The sequence below is a fragment of the Anomalospiza imberbis genome, chromosome Z (genome assembly GCF_031753505.1).
Source record: "Anomalospiza imberbis isolate Cuckoo-Finch-1a 21T00152 chromosome Z, ASM3175350v1, whole genome shotgun sequence".
NCBI classification, from domain to species: Eukaryota; Metazoa; Chordata; class Aves; order Passeriformes; family Viduidae; genus Anomalospiza; species Anomalospiza imberbis.
This window is the reverse complement of record NC_089721.1, coordinates 4111689-4117524: the sequence shown is the minus strand read 5'-3', so window position 1 is coordinate 4117524 and position 5836 is coordinate 4111689. Positions and strand designations below refer to the sequence as shown.

At 37.4% G+C, this 5836-nt stretch overlaps 1 long non-coding RNA gene across 1 annotated transcript; it reads left to right on the top strand.

The window, feature by feature from the left end:
- The first annotated feature begins 1054 nt into the window (after positions 1 to 1054).
- Positions 1055 to 5372, top strand: LOC137464799 (uncharacterized). Its single transcript, XR_010994428.1, has 3 exons — positions 1055 to 1283; positions 2324 to 2399; positions 5230 to 5372. It is a non-coding gene; the product is annotated as an uncharacterized lncRNA (long non-coding RNA).
- The last annotated feature ends 464 nt before the right edge of the window (positions 5373 to 5836 follow it).

Sequence of the window (5836 nt, the reverse complement as noted above, 5' to 3'; positions counted from 1 at the left end):
AGTAGTGCCCCTCAGAACACCCATCATACTTTCAAAATAGACCATTCACTTACTGCAAAGGTTATTTCAAGCTAAGAATCCATTTATTTGAATGTATTTCCATTGTAATCAATATCCTTTAGAAATGGTCTCTTTTTTAGTCATGTAAGGTGAATTGATATAATTTTAAGGACATGTATTTCTTTTCTAAATGTTCTTATAAGGCAAGGACATATGTGAGATTGGATTTTCACCTCTGGTAGATTTGAGTCAACAGCATTTTCTTTACCTTAGTGCAACAAGAAGTTGAGTGCCAGAGGCAAGGCTTTCAGAAGAGGAAACATTTCTACAGCACCGAACACTGTGGTGACAATCCTGGTTTCTAATCCCAAAAGATTTCTTAGCAGTGCTGCAAAATCTTCCTTTTCCCCCTGAAAGCCTGAGACACCTTTCTCCAAAAACAACTGAAAGACTTCCATTAAGTTCAAGAGACTTTCAATCATGGTCTTATCCAAGATGAGTGCTTTCTTTTAATGTGTGAATAGAAAGTAATTACCTTTCATTACATCAAATGCAGCAGAAGATGGGCAAGTAGCTTTTTCTGCTTGGGCTTGTACATTTTTGTAACATTTGCAAAATGCTGACTTATGCACACAATTACACTCAAAACACAATTACTCATATATAAATCTGCATTTGTGTTTAAATGTCACTGGTAACAAGAACGCTTCTGGTAACAAATTTGTTTATCAAATATACATCAGAAAATGGCACATTAAATAAGAAAATGTTCAATAAAATATATGCTCAGCATTTTTACAGACAGTCTGGGCCTCGTCCAACAAACCCTGATGTAAAAAGAAATGCTATCATTAACGTCTAAGGATCCGGATTAAACCCATAAAGGAAAATTCTCAAATTTTTGCTTTCTTTACACTTTTCAAGTGCAGCTTTTCACTCCAGGACCTGACTGTATGCCTCTATGTACTGAGCTCATAGATTGAAGGCAAAACTACTTGTGTGCATTTCAAGGGAGAAAGAAGAGTCTTCTGTTCAAAAAGTGATAGAACTGCTGATTTTTTTTTTTTTCCTGAGAAGCCTCTGAAATTTACTACTCTGTTTAAATTTCAGGAGGATTATTAGTTTGATGGCAAGGAATGCTGAAGGATGACAAGGATGATCAAATATATGAAATTACTCATATTAAAGAACAGCAAAGAAGACTGGGGCTCAGCCTGAGGATAAAGAAAAAAGAGGCGATGTATACTACTGGTCTTAAAATCAGGGAGGATGACCTGGCAAAGGTAAGCAGAGAAAGATTTCATTTTTCTTTCTAAGGCTAGAATTGTGAAGTAGCAGGTGAGGCTACCAGATGGCAGGCAGAAAGTAAATAATAGCAGGGGAGGGTAAACCAGACTTGGAGATGCTTCTGTCTGTTCCCTGAGCAAAAAGGGAATCCAAAGTCTGAGCGCAGTTGCTAAAGAAGGGTAATAACATTTGAGAAGCACTAGGACATCCATATGGAGTCATCCACACAAGACCTATAGAAGAGCAGCACCTCTCTGAAGGTGGAGGGTGGAGGAAGATCCTGGAGCACTTCCAGTGCCGCTGGAATTGGGCCCAAAGCTCTGAACTTTGATCAGTTTGTGCTCTAGTTTCTCTGGGTCTAGTGGAAAATCCAGGTGTGAATTTTTTTGCCTTTACACTCTTTCCCATGTCTGGGTGGCAAATCACTGTTCTTAAGGTTTATTGAGGTATCCATGAAGCCATTCTTTAATATTGGTAAGAAAAATAGGAAACAACAGGTGGGTGCAGGGAATTTGGCAGCATGCAAAATCAGCATGACAGGGAGATGATTTTCCCTCTGTTTATAGCACTGGTGAGATTGATATCAGAACACATTTGAAAAGATACTGAAAAAATTGTCAAGGATGCAGTGAAGAGCCAGCAAAAAACATTAGAGAGTTTAGAGAAATGCCTTGCAGTGAGAGATTTAAGCAATTCATTCAGTCTAGCATATCAAAGATGTATTTTAGTGTAACCTGAAAGTCAAAACTGAATGATTCAAAATGGTAAAGTCAAAAAGCAGCAGCTTTGTTAGGAGGCCTAACCCTCTGTCTTGATGTGACTGCATCTTAACATGATTACAATGATTTATTTGTAGTCTGGGACAAAGTTACATGGCCCTTTCCTAAATTTGAGGAGGTATATATATATATATATTTATTTATACATATGTGATGCCTAAGGAATTATAAAAATGTAGTATTAGGTTTAAAGGAATCATTATTATTTTATAAAATGCTCAATTTAATGTATTGTTGGGGTTGCTGTTTAACCCCAGCTAACAACTAAGCACCACACAGCTGCTTACTTCCTTCCCTGTGTCCCAGTGGGATGTGGAGGAGAATAAGAAAAAGGTAAAACTCATGGATTGAGATAAGAACAGTCTAATGTTTGACATAAAATAAATTAATTATAATCACAACACTAATAATAAAAATAACAAATAACAATAATAACAATAACAATAATAATTTTAAAATAATAATAATAATAATGAAAAAGAAGAAGAAAAGTGGGGAGAGAGTGAGAGGAATAAAACCCAGAAGAAATAAGTGATGCACAAGATAATTCCTCACCACTCGCTGGCCGATGCCCAGATCAGCCCCAAGCAGTGACCAGCCCCTCCTGGCCAACTTCCCCCAGTCTATATACTGAGCATTAGTTCTGTGATATGGAATATCCCCTTGTCCTGCTCTACTGGCCATGCTGACCCTTGGTTTCATGTGTACCTGGTTATGGGAAGAGCCTTGGACACTGAAAAGTCCTTGACTGAGCGAGCATTGCTGAGCAGCAGATAAAACATCAGTGTGTAATCAACATTACTCTCAGACTAGATCCAAAACACAGCACTGTACCAGGAACTGAGAGGAAATTAACTCTGTCCCAGCCAAATCCAGAATAAGGGGATTTAACATAAATTCAAAAGCAATTTCTGTTTCTTCACAGAGAGAGAAAAAGAAAACTAAATCACATCCTTGTTAAGGGATGTAGTAAATTATTTTTCCTACAATCTTGTAGACTGATAATGTATAGAATTTGGTTTCCAAGACCACAGAACCTGCCAGAGCTTTCTTCTCTCACCTTTATCTCTCCTCATGAAATTCACAAGAATAACAATTGTAAAATTTCTTGAAAAGCTCTATCAGTGTTATTTAAAGGAATCCAAGACATTCAAAAGCTTTAATGTAACTGTAAGGAAAACATGGGTAATTGTCTTCCTCCATTGCTCCTTGAGCCTCCACAGTACCCCTGCAGTAGTTTGGTGCCTCTCTGGCTCCTCATCATCATCTGCTCATTGTTCATTAATCAGCTGCATCTCCACAGGTGGGGACCAGCAGCAAAAGTAGTATCCGGGTAAGAATGGCTCTCACAAGATGTGAATCCTGCTCTCCTCACTGTGAGTCAGTGCTGATGGCAGAGGGAGCCTTCAGCCACTTCGCCACCACAAATCCACATTGCAGCTTTTCTCTTTTTTGTAGAAAATGAAATGAAAACTAAACCCACTGACCCTGTTGAAATGTCCTGATGCAAACCAGGCTCTGGCCTGGAGAAGCAGTACAGCCATGATTGCGCACAGTCTTTCCCAATCCATGAGCTCCTACCAGATGATAGAGCTCAGCTCCACATGAAACACCATCTGCCCAGCTTACTGAAACGAACTCATGCCTTCTTGCACCTGGATACGTAAATATATTTGCTTATTTGGAAGTGTGTTGTATTTAAATGAAAGCTTCAAATACCAGGCACATAATGTAGCTGGTATATAAATAGGAAGGTGGTTTGCACACAAATATAGCAGGACTATTAGAGGTGATCATTAGTTACTAATATAAGCAGTCATTTGAACATTAGCATACTGTTATTCATAGCAGGATTCATTATGCATTTAATAAGTAAGTAATAGCTTCCTTAATAAACTTAAGAGTATAAAATTCCCTGTTCTGTACACTGTCAAAGATGGACAATGACATTAGTGATATTAAGATCTGAAATTTTCCAAGAGTTATCCATATTTAGATTTTTTAAAAAATCAAAAGACTTTAGGATTTTTTTTGATCAATTTTAAATAGATTTTCCATTCATATTAAAACCTGTTGAAATTAAATAGACAGAAAAGAAAATCAAAAGAATGGAAGAAAGTGTTAAAATTCTAAAGCAATGTTAAATATGTCCTCCCAATGAGCAAAAGTAATTAATTCCCTATTACATGTGCCTTAAAGGATTATATATTCATAAACTTAAAATTCAGAAAGGACTATCTCATCAAGCTGGCAAACCAATCAACTCTGACAGAAATAGATATTTAAATCCCCCCTTACCCAAAACCATGTGTGCTGCTCAACCAGTGAAACTGGGCAAGGGGAGACTGTAAACATTTCTGATTGCAGCCAGCCACAAAGCCTACTTCCATCTTTCCAGTGTCATGATGTCTTCCTGCTCAATACTTGTCTCTTATTTTGTCAGCATTTACAAAAAAGAGCAAGGAAAAGAGGTGGCTTGACAAAGCAGCAAGAAAGCAATACTTTCTCATCTGATGTTCTATCCAGGACAAGACTAGGGCCAGTTTTGCTGGTCAGTGTCTGTGTGATTCATTTCATTGTGAACTAACTAGGGCTGGACTCACCAGACAGTCACTTCCAGGGATACAGCTGTGGGAGCACTAAATTGATGCTGAAATAAGCCCAGGTCAAACTGGAGGCTCTCCAGGGGAGACAAATCTTTTTAGAGGTAATTTGGAGATACATAAACACATGATATGTTCAACCATAGCCATTGCCCAAGCCACAGATTTCATGGGCATTAAGAAACATTGCCCAAGCCACAGATTTCATGGGCATCAGGAAAATTAATTTGAAACTGATTTTAAAAAACTCTTCTATGTGATTGTAAATATTGCAATTTAATTCATCTTCAGTGTTTTCAATTAGATTCCAAATGATTTCAAGTATGGCAGCTAAAAAGAAAACAAGCTCATTTGGGTTAATGCTGACAAATAATGAAATTTAATTGTGATTTAAGATTCCTAATGTTCATTGATTAGTTCATTCAAAACATTCCTTGAATAACCTGTTTTAAATTACAGAGTTTAAATAGTTTTCTTTAGTTTTCTAAGACTGCACTTAGGTCACTCACCTCCATTAATTTCCATTGTTTTTTGTTTTACTTTACCTACTCTTTTATAAGACTCTTGCCCATCTATAAATCATCTTGGTTACACAAAATCTACTGAAACCACACCAAACTGGAGGGCAACATTCACTGATGACAGCAGAGAAAAGAACACCCATAGGGGTTCACACAGAGTCAAGCCTCCTGGAAGAGCTGGGCAGGGAGGATCACCAAAGAGGCCAGAAAAGCTTGATTGTGCAGGAAAGTGAATTTGGGTAAAACATGAAGCTGGAGATCAGTGGTGACTTCTGAATAGCTCCCTGTCTTCTGTTTGGTTCTATTTGTTTCTGCTTCTATTTGGTTCTATTAAAAGATCAAACAAGCCAGCAGTAAAAAAATAGCCCAAGAAAAAATCTTCCCCAGCATACATACACAAGGAGAAACCCTTGAAAAGTGAAAATTTGCCTATTGTTTGTTCTCTAGGTTCTTGGTTGTTTTTTGAGGTTTTTTGATGGGGTGTTTTTTGGTTTTTGTTTTTGGGGTTTTTTTTTGGGGGGGTGTTCTGTGGGGGTGTTTTTTGTGGGTTTTTTAGGGGTTTTTTTTTTGGTTTTGGTTTTAGTCTTGGTTTTTGGGGGTTTTTTTGTTTGTTTGTTTGTTTGTTTGTTTGTTTGTTTTTTTTTTA